At 49.2% G+C, this 17439-nt stretch overlaps 1 protein-coding gene and 1 long non-coding RNA gene across 14 annotated transcripts in view; one reads left to right on the top strand and one right to left on the bottom strand.

Annotated features, from left to right (window-relative positions):
* The window catches only part of PLEKHA7 (pleckstrin homology domain containing A7), a 210187-nt gene that overhangs the window by 5948 nt on the left and 186800 nt on the right, over nt 1–17439 (top strand). The window lies entirely within an intron of this gene.
* Nucleotides 9063–17143, bottom strand: LOC309668213. Of its 2 annotated transcripts, XR_014268128.1 has the most exons (3): nt 10689–17143; nt 10307–10428; nt 9063–10139 (listed from the first exon to the last, which is right to left on the bottom strand). It is a non-coding gene; the product is annotated as an uncharacterized lncRNA (long non-coding RNA). The 2 variants fall into 2 exon arrangements; XR_014268127.1 differs by having other exon boundaries at nt 9063–10428.

Genomic DNA, 17439 nt, shown 5'->3' with positions numbered 1-17439 from the left:
TGCCATTCTCTTTGTGGGTACTGGAGTAAGGCTTGGAGTAAGGCCAGTTTCCCCTCCCCAGCCCTTTGGATCGCAGCAGATCCTGGGGTAGGACTGGCAACCTGATTTGCAGGACCCTGTGCAAAATGAAAGTGCAGGGTCTCTTGTTCAAAAAAAAAAAAAAGTGCCATTAAAGGTATTAAAGTAGGGCTTCCCTGGTGGCGCAGTGGTTAAGAATCCTCCTGCCAATGCAGGGGACACAGGTTCGAGCCCTGGTCTGGGAAGATCCCACATGCCACGGAGCAACTAAGCCCGTGCGCCACAACTACTGAGCCTGTGCTCTAGAACCCGTGAGCCACAACTACTGAGCCTGCACGCCTAGAGCCCGTGCTCTGCAACAAGAGAAGCCACCGCAGTGAGAAGCCTGCTCGCCGCAACTAGAGAAAGCCCGCATGCAGCAACGAAGACCCAATGCAGCCAAAAATAAATAAAATCAATCAATTTTTTAAAAAAAGTTATTAAAGTATAAAGCGCTTTCCTTTCTTCTGCTGGCTTTCCCTCAACTTGTTATGGCATTTCTATTTGCTATTTAATGTCATTCTAAGTTTTAAAAAATTAGAAATTTAAAGTATTAGCATACGTCTTACGGTTCCTCTCTATACTGTGGAATATAAAGCTTTAAATGCAAACATCAGGGCATCGACCTCATAGGCTGAATCACCACCATCATGCCTCACTCCGAGACACCACAGGGTGAGGGTGCCAGTGCTCAGGCCCCCTGGACAGGAGTGAGGAGCAGCAGTGCTGGGCAGGGCTTGGTGCTCCAGGGCGCCGGGAGTGGGCAGTTAAGAACCCATCTTATGGAGGCAGGGAGTGGAGACCAAGCGTGAACCAAGGCTTCAAGTCTCCTTCAGAAGGATTACTCCTCTGGAATAATGCTAAATATCTAGAGTGTGTGTGTTTTTTATTCTAAAAGCCCATCCTTCAGTCTGAAAGGGAGAGAAGAGGAGTTAGGGAGTGAAGGCTGAACCAGGGGCGACAGAATGTCCAGGTGGGGACTCCAGATGGCCATAGGTACCAGGTGTAGAAGCCTGTGAATACTGGATGGCCCAGGAAGCTGCCCTCTTGAGGTTTAATTAAGCCATCATTCAAGGGATAGTCTTCCAGGGCACCCCAGGAAGAAATCTGTCCTGTCTGCCACATGTTCCTCCCCAGACAAATGTTGAACTTCATGGTAGTGAAATTTGTCTTGTAGCGTGCCAGCCTGCTATTTCGAGTATTTGTCATCTTTCTCATTGAGGTGTTGCTGGGAACAGCAGTCCCAGCAACTTTATTTCAAACCAGAAAGCAGCAGTTCCACAAAGAATTTCTGGGAAACTAGCAGCTTACATCTATTTAGAAGGGAAATTCTGAAACCTCTTGTTGTTGAAGGTTAAGAAAAGGTTCTCCCAGCTTGGCAAGCCTTGGCCTAATCCCACACTTTATATTTCATTTCCTGCTTGTTTTATCAAGGGTGAAAACTGGCTCATGGATTGAAATGTTAGCTTCTGTGCAAAAGGAACAAGAGCAGTGTTGTGTAGAGAGCCGGAGGGAGGACTAAGAGCCGTGATTTGTGCCACGGTCTCAAAACCAACCTAGAAAAGATCTGGGAAAACCTCTTTAAGACAAATGGTGGCAATTTGCTTCTCAAGGCTCTTTTTTTCAGAGAAAGGACAGTGGGTGGGTGGTGAGGGTGTGACCCCTGATTTGCAGTGCAGTGCGTATGTGAAGACGGTGGGTGTAGGTATCATTCTCTTGATATTTATGGGAGTAAATTTTGGGCTTCCTAAATTGAGGACTTTGGGAAAAGGAGCTTATTTAAGAAAGCACTGCATGATGGGAACTATTTGGTGATTTAGTGAGGTGCTTACTCTAGTTTTCTGTGTCTTCAGAAAAGAGCATGGGTTTGAGTCTTTTTTGCTCAGTGTAAGACAGCAGCATCTCAGCAGACTGGCAGGGTGTCTTAAGTAAATATTGGCAGAGGGAAAGGCATGGGGGAATATGGTTCTATTTGTCTGTTGTTTTTAAGTGGCTGTCAAAACATTTATTTCTCGATCTTCACAGCAACGAAGACCCAACGCAGCCAAAAATAAATAAATTAATTAAAAACAAAAAAACCCACTGTATAACCTTGTCCAACAGCAGCTATGCTGTCCCAAGGCCATGGGTACCTTGTCCAGGCTGTCAGGACCTGGGGACCAAGATCCCTGAGTAATGAGGTATGAAAACGGCTCCTGGTTCGTCTCTTTCCTGGGCATTTAGAGGGCTGCACAGATGTCTGATCCTTAATCTGGGTGGCCACCTGGTTATCGGCTCTGACAGCTGAAGGACAGACATTGTCTGGTGCTGCCTGGGCCACAGATGTCAACAGTAATAATCTCCGTGGTGCTTGATTGTTGAAAAACACGTACGTTCTTTTTAGAAGCAGGTATTTTTATTATTTTCTTGTCCTCATTTTACAGATCAAGCAAGCATTTGAGGCAGGGGGTGGGAGAAGGGTTAAAAGATCTTCTCAAGGCCAGAACATCAGTGGAGGAGCTGCGACTTGAACCCGGGTCCTTTTGGCTACAAATTTGTGTGCTGTTTCTATCATGGTGCGAGGTGTCTTCTGGCTCCCATCGCGCCTTTCCTTCTGTCCTGAATCCTCCCTTTACAGTCTGTTCCCCACAACTGGTCCTCTGTACCTTCCCTGATGACCCTGAGGCAGACGCCCCCTTGGGCCTCCCTCAGAAAGTCCCCCGCAGGATAGAAGAACGATGGGCAGGGTAGATGGTTCCCAGGCAGGGCAGTGGGTTGGGTCCCTGGTGCTCTGGGGGAGTAGATCCCCCGACCTTCCCCCAGATGTCAGCTGACCACAGCTTAGGGGCTGATGAGCCTCTTAAGCCTGCTTAGAGCCAGGCTTTCTCTTTCAAGGTTCTGACAGGAGAGTGTTTCCAACGTCACAGTCAGTGTTCTCAGGGTTTTTCAGGGGCTTTTCCTGCCAAGGCAGAGCCCTCACCCTCTTGAGGTCTGACAGCGTGAGGTTAGCATGCATTCTCTTCCAGGGGTTGCTGGCTACCTCCTGTGCTTCCTTGGAACACTGCAGCACGGGGAGGGGTTGGGGGGAGGTGGGCAGTGTGCTCGGGGGATGAAGGGAGCAGAGATCCCATTCCAGCCCTGTGCCTGGGCCCAGGCTGCACAGCCTCTTGTGTTCTCTCCCCTTGGGTGAAGTGAGAGATGAGACTATCTCCGTCCTGGGAGGTGTGGAAGCAGAGCAGTATTGTAGGTTAAGGCAGGAACCTCTGCAATAATCCTGTCCTCTCCAAACCAACTTTAGAGGGGATAGGTTCTGTGTGTGTCCACAGACAGCACCTTGCTGGAGGAGCATTTAACCACAGGCTGGATGGCTTTTGATCCAGGATGCATCTAGACTCTGATGAACATCTACTATATGCCCATCTCCCCACTGGGCGATGTGGAGAGGAATGGAGGTCACTGTCTCCGACCTCCAGCAGTGCCCAGTCCAAGAGAGGAGAGGGATACTGGGCAGTTTCAGTGTGGGTGACTGGGGCTGGCAGCCTGAGGAGGGCGCCCTAGGGAGCTGGCAGCCTGAGGAGGGCACCCTAGGGAGCTTCAGCCTGAGGAGGGCGCCCTAGGGAGCTTCAGAGGGTGAGTGTGAGGAAGGCCAGGCAGCTGTGGAGCGGAGTGGTGGGCAGCCCGAGGCAGGAGAGGCCAGTGGAGGAAATGCGAAGGAGCTGGGGCTGAGGGTATGTGTGTGCCTGTCTGCGTCCTGAAGAGGCTGGCACCGAGTTGAGTAGTAGGAACTTGACCTGGGTATACCGCAGTTGACTAGTAGCAGGGCTTTAGGAGAGTGACATAATCGGGGATTTTGCCTAGGGGTTCCCCAAATTCTACATGTGAGGGGTGGTGCTGCGTGGGGGTTACAGAACACAGATTCTGGAGTCCGAGCGCCTGGGGTGAAATCTTGGCTCTGCTGCCAGCTTGGGCAGGTCACTTAAACCTCTCTGTGTCTTCAGCTGTTTCTTCATCTGTAAAATGGGGACCGTGACTGTACTGCCAACGTAGAACAGTGCCTGGCAAATCGTCCATGCTCTATAATAACTAGCGTTAACTATTAACCATTGCCGCTCCCATAAAGGGAGCCTGGGAAATGTGGCCCAGTCAAAGGAGCTCGTTCTGTTGGGGGAAGTCTCCTGAGATCAGGCTAACAGGAGGCAGAATTGTGCTTTCTTGTTGAGACTTGTCTTTAAAAGGAAGCTGGGCACTGAATGGTTGTTGCTAAATGTCAAAGAAATGATTCCTCGAAGCCCTGTCTGGCTGTGTCCAACCTGAGAGAAAATGAGTATTTTTCTTGTACTTGTGTTGGACACATTTTCCAAATGGGCTGTTTTGGTTTCCTCCCCATCCATCCCCTGCTGCCACCACCACCACCAGGGAGAGGGTTCCCAGGCATTAGTATCAGTGTTTGCACTGCCTGGCAGGGCATCTGAGCTCTTTGTTTTGGAAGCAATAACCCTGGTATCTGTCTTAAAACACTTGATGAGGGAGCAGGGAGGGTAGACACGAAGTAGAAGCTGTGTTCTGTGCTGAGGCATAACTTCTAGGGGGTGGACTGGGAATCAGCATTATTACAAGCTCCGTGGGTGATTCTTATGGACCCTGAAAATGAAAACGTCTCGGAGCTTCAGCTTCCCGACCTGTGCAGTGATGGCTGCGCTACTTTCCTCCCAAGTGTTATGTGAGAATTAAATGTGATGGCCCATCTGAAGCTTCTAGCATGCTGTTTAGCACATAATAGGTGCTTAGGCCTCTGGGCCCTTTCATTTAGAGAGGACGTCTGTCAGGATTCATTGGATGGAGCTTCGAGAAGGGCCTTGAGAGAGCGTCAGTGGGTACAGCTATCAGTAATGCCCAGCCCGTGACCCCAGTTAGATCCTGGAGAGCCAGGCTCCCTGGGACCTCTGGTTTCCTCCGTGGAGGTTGGGAATACGCTCTCCTCCCCTCTGCCCAGACGATGCTGTCAGCCCCCAAGTTGGCAGTGTGGCTGGTCTTTTGGGTGACCATTGAGTGGGGACTGTGTCTGCCTGGGAGGTGGGCTAGCCATTCCACACCTCAGAACCCCATGACCACTTAGAGATCCTCCTGAGGGCAGAGGAGGGGCTGGGGTGAGGGGAGGGTTGTTCTGAGTGATTGACATTGATAGCCAGAGCAGGCAAGCAGCTGCAATTAAGTTGAGAAATGGGAATGCTTCCTCTGTGTGGGAGAAGAATAAATGTGTCCCGGCAGACAGTTGTGATGATGAGTCTTAGAGGAGTCTGGTGTTGCAGTCTTTCCTGAGCTGGTCCTGGGGAAGATGGGGTGGGGGCAGGATTGTGACTCAGCGCCGTGAATGGCTCACCAACTCCCTGGGGACAGTGTCAGGCACGGAGTCGGTGCTCAACCAAATCAGTGTGGGTTTGTTGATCTGACGTTTGGCATGACCCTCTTGACACTGGCAGGCACACAAGGAGAGAGGCTTGACTGGAGTTAGGAGTAAATTGGGGTTGTAAGCTGAAGGGGTGAGGAGGGACACAAAGTCAGTGGTCAGCATCCCAGGGAGGGCAAATCATTCCCTTCCCTGCCCATGAGAGTGTTTGGAAAGATTTCTCAACACATTTGACCTGGGGATTTTAAAAAAATAGACATGTGGATGCTGTGAAGCTGAATATCTATAATCCCTGTACCCATTAATGTATTTCTAAGCAGAATTGGCGGTACCTGAAATTACATCCATTTGCCGAGGCTTTGAATAATTACATTTTTTTTTAGCCCTGGTGTGTAGGTGGGAGCTGGAGAGAGCTCACTCGACCTCTGCTTCGACTTTCCTCCAGCCCTCCTCACCTGAGAATGCGTGGATATGTTGGTGTGTTTGGCACCATATGGTTTCTAAAACTCTGGGCGGGTGATATTAGTTCTTTAGGGGAGGGAAGAGTAATTGGCTCCCTAGTCTGTGAATGGATAGATAATTTAAATTAGAAGCCAAAGCACACTCTTTTTATTTCAAAAACTCCATGTGTCTGAGGAGCACAGTGATTTAAGATATAATAATCATGTTGTGCAGTGATCTTGCTGGGCCTTTTGAGGCTGCTCCTTGGGGCAGGGAGGACCTGCTTGGTGCTGGATTACCTCCTTGAGTTCGTGGAAGGGTTTGAGAATTCTTTTTTTCTTTAAGGCCTTTGTTGGATTTTCCTTGGGTTTCGGGTGCAGTAAGCTGAGTGCTGGGACAGGGGGACTGTCACAGTGAGAAGCCAGTTGCTTTTGTTGAGTCTTTATTTACTCGTTTGTTTTATAAATGTTTATCTAGCGCACACTATGTGCGCTGTTCTAGGGGCTTAACAGATGTGGGCTCATGTAACCCTCGTACCAACCCTATGAGGCAGGTCCTGTTATGATCCTCACTTCATAGATGAGGAGGTTACGGAACTCTCGGCACAGATGTTAGGTGGCAGGGGTGGGATCAACCCCAGCTGTCCTTATTTGGGGTCCTCATGGTCCCTTTGTGCCCTGCTTGGCCTGTCTCCACCACATTCCATGGTGGGCCGTGCTGTGGAGACTGTCTCCATTTTGTTTCAGGGAAAAGCTCTAGCTTCACACACGTCACTGAGGGGCCGTGGCCGGGGAGAGAGAGGCAAGGATGTAGTCTGGGCTGTTGGCCTAGGACTCACTGGGAGCAAACCGTGTCAGGCCTTCTGTTGCGTCAGCTCCTGGACGGAGCCCTGGCTGGTCTGGTAGGAATTATCACCCCCCTGCCCTAACACACGTACATCCAACTGTAGAGAACCCCCCGGACTTTGCAGTGGTCCCTCCCGGAGAGGGTGTGCCTGGAAATGGCTGTCACAGACTCTGTCCAGAGGACCATATCCTGAGCTCAGAGACTGGCTGAGGCAGGCCCCCAGGTCTTCACCATCTTTCTCTGCCCAGAGTGCCAGTGACAGAGGAAAGCCACGGGCTGGTGAGGTTCCCCTGCTCTGAGCCGCTCCTCCTCCCCCATCTGGCAGGAGCATGGGGTCTAGGAGAGGAAACAGATCCTTTTAACCAAAAGCCTTTCCTTTGGACCTGACTCCTTTTAGGGATGGACACCTCCCTCCCCTAGTCCCACCCAAAGTGGAAAGAAGATTTTGAAAGTCAACTCCCCTTCATAGTGAAAAGGTTTGGCCTTTTGAGGAGAGTTAGCATGAAAACCTCACATCTAGTACTTTCCTGCAGCCTCCGGGTCATTGCTCAGGCCCCTGTCCTCGGACATTCCTGGTGGGAGGAGAGGGAGGCTGTCTGTGGGCTGAAGCAGGGAGAAGGTGGCTGGCTTTTCCGTCCCCATAGTCGCCTCAGGGTTATTGTAAGGGGGGTGGTGATGGGAGCACTGGCCACCTGGGGGAGGGAGCAGAAATGTCCTTGACTCACAAGCAGAGCCTCCGGGCAGGGCAATCTCACTGGGTTCTGACAGATCCACAACGGACCCATGCTTGTGTGACGTGAGAAAAGGGCCTGGTAGCTCGGCCTACTTCCCGCCGAAGATTGATACCCCCTCCCTAGCCACCCCCCCCCGCCCCCAACCCTGCCCCTCTGAACCTTTCTGGAGCTGGATGTGGCCTCAGGCCTATTCCCCTCCCAGCCCTGGCTGCACCTGCGGGGGGTGTTGTTAGCCGGTGGGATAGGTGGAGGGTGCTAGGCCTCAGGCCTATTCCCCTCCCTGAGTGCTGAGTGCTTCCGTCTGGACTCAGGCTCACATACAGTTCAGCTGTTCCACTCCAGACTTTAGATAGGGCAGCTCTGGGGTTGTGTGCAAGCGCACAGGCAGCCCAACTTTGTGACCACGTCGTTTTATTTAACCTCTAAATAAAATGGGGCAAGCGCTGGCATCTGCCCCATGGGATTTTTGCACTGGTTGCATGAGAATAATACATGTAAAGTACTCAATCCCTGGAACATTTTAGAGTTCGATCAATTTTTGCAAGTATTTCCATTAACAGTGGGTATTTTGTCTTTTTTTTCCTGTAGTAGCTGCACTGGTCCAAGCGTATTTGGGCGATTCCTTGACTTACATCCAGCAGGGACTCTTGTCTTGTGATATACACAGAGGGTACCTGTGGGTACTGCCTAGCTCAGATTCTCAGTTATGGGCATTTTCTAATAGAGGGCATTGAACAGCTTGATGTATTTTGCCCAAGGGGTTAAAAATGGCCCACCCTACTTGCTGGTTTTAACCATAGCTGCACCCTAATTATGACCGTGGCTGTTACAGCTTATGCATTTAGGCAATTCAGATATAGTTGCAGCAAAGGTTGTGTCTGACCCGGGCCCTGGCTTGCTTCCCCTGGGCAAGGGGAAAAATAGCTCCTGTGATAATGGAAAAATGGAGAGGGGAGGCAAGATTCAGTTTAGTATTTCTGTGTCCATTTTTGCTGTGTGCCTGGCACCATATTTGTTGTACTCTGGGGGATATCAGGGAGGTGGCGAAACAAGATGTCCACACAGTTTCAGGCCATAGGATGGTCAGGTGGTGTGTGATTAAGTGTCAGGTAAGTAGTGCAGGTACAGCATGGAGAGGAGCGTCCAGGAGGAAATAATTCAGTGGCTGGATGAGTCAGGGAAGACTGAGGGGTCTTGTGAGCTGGACTGGGTGGGGATGAGAGGAGGAGTGGGTGCCTCAGGCAGGGGGACCAGCATTCATTACTGGGGGGGGGCAGTCCCTTCATTTAGCAGACCTTTACTGAGCTCTCAGTGTGTGCCAAGCACTAGCCTGGGCACTGTGGATACCAAAATGGGTAAAGCAGAGTAGAGAAAACAGCTATGGGAGGCAGAAAGGCCCAGTGGTTGGGAGCATGGTTTAGCACAAGATTGCCTGGGTTTGAATCCAAGCCCTACCACTTACTAGCTTGTGGATCCTGAGCAAATTATGTAATATGGAGCCTCAGTTTCTTCCTCTGTGAAATGGGGATAATAATAATTGTGGTGGAGATAAAATGAATTAACATTAAGTACTCAGAAGAGTCTTGAATAAAGTACTCTTTTTCTTTTAATAAATTTTTATTTATTTATTTATTTATTTTTGGCTGCATTGGGTCTTCGTTGCTGCGCGCGGGCTTTCTCTAGTTGCAGAGAGCGGGGGCTACTCTTTGTTGCGGTGTGCGGGCTTCTCATTGCGGTGGCTTCTCGTTGCAGAGCACGGGCTCTAGGCGTGCTGGCTTCAGTAGTTGTGGCTTGCGGGCTCTAGAGCACAAGCTCAGTAGTTGCGGCACACGGGCTTTGTTGCTCCGTGGCATGTGGGATCTTCCCAGACCAGGGCTCTAACCCGTGTCCCCTGCGTTGGCAGGTGGATTCTTAACCACTGCGCCAGCAGGGAAGTCTCTTGACTAAAGTACTCTTGAGTGTTCACTACTATTATCACTAGAATATGAGCTCCATGAGGGCAGGCATTTTGTCTGTTGTGTTCACTGGTATATTGCTGGCTCTCAGAAGGTATCTGGTACATGGTAGGCATTCAGTTAAGGAATCAAAGTGCCATTGGTGGCCTCAAGGAGCTTAGGAGCCTGTTCTCTGGTGGGGACACAGACATCAACAACTAGAGGATACTGTGCAAATGACTTGATAAGGGAAGCATGGGGATTAGAGGGCCACAGAGATGGGTGGCCAGGGAAAGCTTCCTGGGGGGGGGGTGCGGGGAGCCTGAGCTGGACTTTGGAAAACAAGCAGGGATTTGTTGGGTGGTGAAAGAGAGTTTGGATGTTCAAGGGAGAGGAAGCAGCATGGGCAGAGCTAGGTGAGAACGTGGCATGTTCAAGGACATGGAAAGAGGAAGGAGGCTGCAGGAAGGGCTGCTTAGAGGAGCTGGGGCTTCATCGTGAGGGTGGTGTGGATCTGGGCTTAAGGAGGGGTGTAATGGAGCCCCTGGGGTTGTGAGGGAGGAAGGTGGGATATCCTGGGTGTGCTGGTCACTCTCCCAAACTCTGGCTCAGGAGTCCAGAGAGGTGGGGCTGGAGGAAGTAGGTTGAAGCCTGCAAGACATCCCACCTGGCAGGTGAGGGCTTGGCCTCCAGAGGAGGAGAAGCTGGGAAACCCACACCACTGCCTGGCAGCACTCCTGCCTTAAAATAGAAAGAGATGGAGATAAAGAGAGAGTGGTGGTGTGAGTGTCCAAGGGGTGACCTAGTTAAAACCTGACCCCCTGGAAGTGCGAGAGCCACCCTCACCCTCGCTCAAACACTGGGGCCTTCTAAGGGGCAGCTGCCAAGGGCGGCCTTGTCCTCCTTACCTCGTCCCTCCTCAGCCTGTGCTGTGTGCAGAAGTCCTGTCGCCATGTGGCCTCGGCCCCATCCCACTGACAGAGGAAGTCTGGTTCGCAGGCCCATGTGCTTCTGGGAAAGGGTACGGGGGCTGAGAGTAAGAGAAATAAGGGAATGAAAATAGGTTAGTGGACTCAGGTTAATGGAACTAAATGTAACTCCAAATGAAGAAGACTTTGAGGAAAAACTCTATATTTAGGCTTTTGTTCCCCACAGCGCATCATAATTCTTCACAGACTTAATTATCTGACAGACAGTAACACCCTTTACTCTCTCGTTCCTTCTCCCTCCCAACTTCCTTAAATCCCACCCAGGCATAGTAGAAAAGAGGAAAATGGAGAAGGCTTTCACTTTTCTCTTAGGCCCTCTGCCTCATTTTTCTTTGGTCCGTCCTGATTTCTCTGAGGCCTTCAGGACTTATTTCTGTGGTTGATGATTTATATGCAGGATCTGCTGAAGGTCCTTGCGCAGGACTTTTAAACTTTAACTGAGGCTGTGGGTATGATGGAAATTGTGTGGAAATGACATTGCAGTCATGTGAGGTGGAACCGTGTAACCGTGGCCCCTGGTGTTGTTTTTCGGGTCTGCAATCCTGAGTCAGGAGGGTGCCCCAGGCTTGTTTCTGTAACCACAGAACAACCACTTCTTCGGCACCTACTGTGTGCTCACTGGTCCTTCATCTGAACGGCTTTGGGAGGTCCGTGCCAGCAGCAGGGAGAACCTCCAGAACTGAGACAGCAAAAGCCTCCATGGATGACCCACAGGTGCTGGCTGTTTCTGGTGAATTGGAGCCCGAGGCCACGTTTAAAATTGCTGGGAACTTTGAGCCTGTAGGAGTGGGCTCCCGGTACTCAGAGCCTGACATGAATGTGGCACGAGGGGAGAGTGTGAGCCAAGGGTCTTCCTGATGCCTCCGCTTCCTCCCAGGTGGGAAAGGTGGACAGAGTTGGCAGGGACGAGATGATGGCATGGAAGAGGATTCCAGAGGATCAGATCAAATATCACTTAGAGGCCTGGAGGGGATTTCACAGCCATTGAGGTGCTTTTTTGTGGCCAACACTTTGTATGGATTATTTGCTTTGATCCTCATGGTAACCCTAAAAGGTGTCATTCTCCCCCACTTTATATATATTTATTATTTTTTATTTTTTTATTGAAGTATAGTTGATTTACAATGTTGTGTTAATTACTGCTGTACAGCAAAGTGATTCAGTTATACGTGTGTGTTTATATATATATATATTTATATATATGTACACATTCTTTTTTTTAATACTTTTTTCCATTATGGTTTATCACAGGATATCCCCCCATTTTATAGATGAGAACACAGAGGCCCAGGGAGGCTGTGAGTCCAGGGTCTCACGACTGGGAATGGCTGGTGTATTGTGATTCTAAGCCATCTTTTGCATAGCATGATACATACGTTAATTCATTTAAACCTCACAAGAACCCCTCACAAGGTGGTGTGTTATGATTCTCATTTACACATGTGGAACTCGGACCCAGACACAGGTGATTTACCCAGAGTCACACAGTGGGAGGTGGTAGGAGCCGGGCTTGGACCCAGATCCCCAAGTGCCTCACTGGGCTTCCTTGAGTTCTTCTTCCACCTTGAAACGCCAGGAGCAGTTTGCCCTTGAGTCACCCAGCCCTTCAGAGGCTGGGGGTGGAATGGGGGTGGGGTCTGCGGGGAGGTAGGAGTAGTGGTGAGTCCTGCTGGGAGAGGCCCCTCCGGCCAGGTGACAGCATCCCCACCTCCCTTGGCACACAGACACGTGGCTTCCTGCCTGCAGCCCTACAGTGATGCATTTTCCACACTTGTACGCCCGTGCTGGGGCTTGGTAGACCAAATTCAATTTGTCTTTTGGTCTCGCAGTACAAGCAGCCGGTAAAGCTCAGGACTACCTGGCATCAGACACATTTTCAGGGAAGTTTTAAAATCTACTGGCTCTGCTTCGAGATACGTCAAGAATCAGACCATTCTCACAGCCTGTTACCACCCTAGTCCTCGACACTGTTATCTGTTGCCTGGACTATCGCAGTACCCTCCTAGCTCGTCCCTGTGTTTCTCTCCCCCTCCCCTGGTATTAGTAGCCAGAGATTGTTCTACAGTGGAAGTTGGATCATCTCAAACCACCTAAGGGTTCCCATCTCACACAGAGAATCCAGAGTCCTCACAGAGGCCCTCAAGGCCCTGTGTCATTTGCTCCCCCCCCGAACCCCGTTACCTCATTTCCTCCTGTTCTCCCTGACACTCTGCTCCAGCCACGTTGGCCTCCTTGCTGTTCCTCAAACACGTGAGCACAACCAGCTGTAGGGCCTTTGCACTCACTGTTCCCTCTGTCTGGGATGTTTTCCTTCAGATATTCCCACAGCCTACTGCTCCCTCACTTTTTTCAGGTCTCTGCTCAGGTGTCACCCCTTCAAGGTGGCCTTTCTTTCTTTTTTTTTTTTTTATTTATTTTATTTTTGGTTGCATTGTGTCTTTGTTGCTGTGCACAGGCTTTCTCTACTTGTGTCGAGCGGGGGCTACTCTTCGTTACGGTGCGTGGACTTCTCACTGTGGTGGCTTCTCTGGTCGCGGAGCACAGGCTCTAGGTGCGCGGGCTTCAGTAGTTGTGGCATGCAGGCTCAGTAGTTGTGGTTCCCGGGCTCTAGAGTGCAGGCTCAGTAGTTGTGGCGCACGGGCTTAGTTGGTCCGCGGCATGTGGGATCTTCCCGTACCAGGGATCGAACCTGTGTCCTCCGCATTGGCAGGCAGATTCTTAACCACTGTGCCAAGGTGGCCTTTCTTGACTCCTCTCCCCCAGAGAAGATTTCCTTAACCGTACTTTCTTTTTTTCTTATTTTTAGAATTCTCAACTCGACCCAGACATATTACAATTTTAACTTGTTTAGTTGTCTCCCACTAGAATTTTTTTTTTAACATCTTTATTGGAGTATAATTGCTTAACAATGGTGTGTTAGTTTCTGCTGTATAACAAAGTGAATCAGCTATACATATACATATATCCCCATATCTCCTCCCTCTTGCATCTCCCTCCCACCCTCCCTATCCCACCCCTCTAGGTGGTCACAAAGCACCCAGCTGATCTCCCTGTGCTATGTGGCTGCTTCTGTTTTATATTTGGTAGTATATATAAGTCCATGTCAGTCTCTCACTTCGTCCCAGCTTACCCTTCCCTCTCCCCGTGTCCTCAAGTCTATTCTCTACATCTGCATCTTTATTCCTGTCCTGCCCCTAGGTTCTTCAGAAATTTTTTTTTTTTTTTTTAGATTCCATATATATGTGTTAGAATACGGTATTTGTTTTTCTCTTTCTGACTTACTTCACTCTGTATGACAGACTCTGGGTCCACCCACCTCACTACAAATAACTCAATTTTGTTTCTTTTTATGGCTGAGTAATATTCCATTGTATATATGTGCCACATCTTCTTTATCCATTCATCTGTCGATGGACACTTAGGTTGCTTCCATGTCCTGGCTATTGTAAATAGAGCTGCAGTGAGCATTGTGGTACATGACTCTTTTTGAATTATGGTTTTATCAGGGTATATGCCCAGAAGTCCCACTAGAATTTGACGTCTGTGATGACACAGAATAGTGCCTGTTTTGTTCAAGGCTGTACCTCTAGTGCCTAGAATAGTGGTTGGAACAAGTAGGTGTTCAGAAAATAGTTTTTTTAGCTTGATGAGGTATGATTGACAAATAAAAATTGTATATATTTAAGATGTATTACTTGGCATTTTGATATACATGCCCATTGTGAAATGATCACCACAATCGAGGTAGTTAACAGATGCATCACTTCACATGGTTACTTTTCTTGTGTGTGTGGTGAGAGAAAATAAGTGTTCGATGAATTTATTAAATGGTTCACTGAACTCTGTGATAATCTTTCCTTGGGACTCTGCCTGAGAAGCCCGTCAACCACTGAGTGGTGCCTCCCTGCTATGGCCTAAGAGGCACAGGCCTTGGGTGCTCTGTCTCGGGTGTCCCCAGAGACTCCTCCCCAGTGTGGGGACCACATGGTGTCCTTATTTATCTCCATGCTGGCTTCCAGTCACCCCTTCTGGGGAATCATCTGAAAATAGACATTTTCTATCATGCCTGTCCACATTGACCACGGGGAATTAAAATGGGTTGGCTTACCAACTAACCATGAGGGGTACTTGAATGCCTTTTGAGTTCTCAAAGCCATACAAATACTTGCGGTGGTCAGAGGAGATGGTGTCCATCTCTCGAGGTTCTCCCTGCAGAGTTGGAGCTGAGCTATGCCCAGGACAACAGTCTGATTCAGGGCACAGGATGTAATAGACTGGAAGGAAAGAAACTGAGGTTCAGTGAACACCTGTTGTTTGTAGCACGTGGTCGCAATGGTTATTTCACTCTTAACCATGTTCTAACCTTGAGGTTGATGATTGAGTACCCCTATGATGGATGGGGGAAATTAAGGCTCAGAAGTGATGTAATCAAGGCTCTCACTGACTCCAGAGCCTTGGGAATAACTAGGAAAGGCTCTAGAGGGGACCTCACAACCAGGCTGTAAAGAACGGTTAGTATATGAGTCACAGGGGCAGTGTGGCGTCAAGCAGTGGCACAGATGGAGAGACAGGAATGCTCCATCAGGTGTGGCTTGGATGGTTTTAAGACAGCCTGTTGAATATGAACAGATTTTTTCTTCTCCCATTATTAATTACCTGAGAAGAGGGAGAAGATGTTTTTAATGAAGCCCCAGCAGTCTGGGTCTGGAAAAACCCTGGCACCAACCTTCCCCCCACATAGGACCTGTGTATCCTGGGGTCACCAGGGACCATCCCAAACAATGCTCATATGAGTGCATGCAGCTCAGCCTGGCTCTGGGAGCAGCTTAGAGCAAACCTCACCAGTGTTGGAGATTTTGTGTTTGGGAAGGCAGAACTTTGTTATATCCTGGGTAGGGGAGGAGCCTGAGGAAAGAATGGGGACTGTGAAATGGGCTTCCCTGTTTTAGGGGGAGTGGGTAGTGCTGGCATGATTCAGTATCTTAAAGCCCTTATGAAATAAATGCTTCTTGCTACCCAGCCCGTGCTGGTGGAATTAGAGAAAGGGCCTGTCTTCTTGATATTAGTTCAGTTAATTTGTTCATATAATCATTCGTTCATCAGCATTCATTAGCTCCTACCAGGTGGCACCATGCCAGATTCTGGGGCTACAAAGACAAGGATGTCGTCAAGGAATTTACAGTCCAGTGCAGGGAGAAAGACAAACCAAGGGTGATATTCAGCATGGAAAGGCTGTGGGACAAAGAAAACAGAGTGAGGCTGGAGCATGGTGACTAAGGCCACAAAGCTTTGGGTTGGCAGGCTTGGTTTGACTCTTATCCCAACCCAACCAGTTACTTGACCTTGGGCAAGCTCTTGTTCTTGGCTAGGTGCTTACATACTTTATCTTATTTATTCCTAAAATTGGCCTGCTGAGGTAAAAATATTCCTCCATTTTGTAGCTGAGGAAATTGAAATTCGGAGAGGGTGAGTAATTTGTCTGGGTCACTTAGTAAATAAGTGGCAGGACCAGGATTCCAACCCAGGTCTGACTCCAAATTTCCTGCGCTTTCTGCTCTATCCAGCTGAGGAGAATGAGTTTCGTCCATGCCCCAGCACAGCCAGGGTCCTCCTGGAGATGCAGCTCTAGGCAAAGGGGTTTATTGACCATGGACTCCATAGGAGTCTCCAGGATGATGTGACCAGCCAGAATGCTAATTCTGTTTTAGCCTGCGTTAATGGAAGTATAGTGCTCATGACATGGGAGATGGTGGTGCTGCCCTGCTTGGGGGAGATCACAGATGGAGTATTGGGGTCCCTTCTGAGATCACCCTTTAAAGAGGGATGTGACTAGATTAAGCCCTTCTGACTGTCATGGGCACTGGAAACTTTGTCTCCTGAAGAACATCTGCAGGAACTGGGGGTGTTTCATGTGGGGAAGAGGAGACCCACAGGAAAATGGGGGCTGGCTGCAAATATCTGAAGGGCTGTCACGTAGAAGAGTCTTATTCTCGGGGAAAGCTACAGAGAAAGGTTTTGGCTCCAGGTTTATAACAGGACCTTCTAACGTATCTCGGGATGTAGTGAGATACTGTCCCCAGAGGTAATCAAGCACAGATGGAAGCAGTGGAGAGTATGGACTAAATGCCCTCTATCATTCCTCTGCCCAGAGCCCCTGACTGTGGCTGTGTCTGCTGTTCTGGGTATGGGTCCTGGGAGGGGGTACAGAAGGGAAGGGTTTAGATTGTAGCTCTCCCAAACCCAGATCTCCTCAGCAGACTCCAGGGTTGTATGTGCCTCCAGGGGTGGTGGAGCAAACACAGGGTTAGAATCAGAATTAGAAGACCTGGGTTTGAACCTTGGCTCAGCCCCTTACGGCTGTGTGACCTTGGACATGCATTTGCTCTCTGTAAAGGGGATCATGTCAGGCCCTCACCTGTTGGCCTTTTATCAGGTAGTGAGTGAGAAAATGCTTTGTCAAGGAGAGAGGGTTCAAACACTGGTTGTTAATGGGTGCAGCTCTGGCCACCAGGAGTGTAATCAACTTCAAGGAGCTTGGCCGTTCCGTGTCTAGGAAATTTCACGCAGTGGTGATCGAGGACTTGTTAGGTGAGGTGCTTTGGAGAACTGACTCCAGGTTTGTGCAGAGCCCTGTGAAATATTTTGTGATAAAGTGAATTCCCCATCACTAGCGATAAGCAAGAGAGTCCCCTGCCTTCAAGGCCCATGAGTGGAGGAGGCAAAAGGAGAGACTGGGATAGGTGTTGAGAAAGGAGAGATCCACTGAACTGAATGAATAAGCATTTTCAGAACTCTGATGAAAAACTGATGAACTCATAAAAGTGCTAACAAAAGATCAAGATGAAAAAAAACAATTAATTACATGGGACTGAGTGAACTGATGAGGATGAGTATAATTTTTGTGACTTTCTGTCTGAATTTAAAAAAAAAAAAAATCCCACAAGGACTCAGAGGCAAAGAATATACAAATCAATTTTCACTGCAAAGTAAAGGAGCTGTTACAGTGGAGGATTACTGGACTGAATGTCAATATTATGACATAGTATGAGTGT

The sequence above is a fragment of the Balaenoptera physalus genome (assembly GCF_965194825.1).
Source record: "Balaenoptera physalus genome assembly, chromosome: 10".
NCBI classification, from domain to species: domain Eukaryota; kingdom Metazoa; phylum Chordata; class Mammalia; order Artiodactyla; family Balaenopteridae; genus Balaenoptera; species Balaenoptera physalus.
The sequence above is the reverse complement of the archived record's forward strand: the minus strand, read 5'-3'. Positions and strand labels throughout refer to the sequence as shown.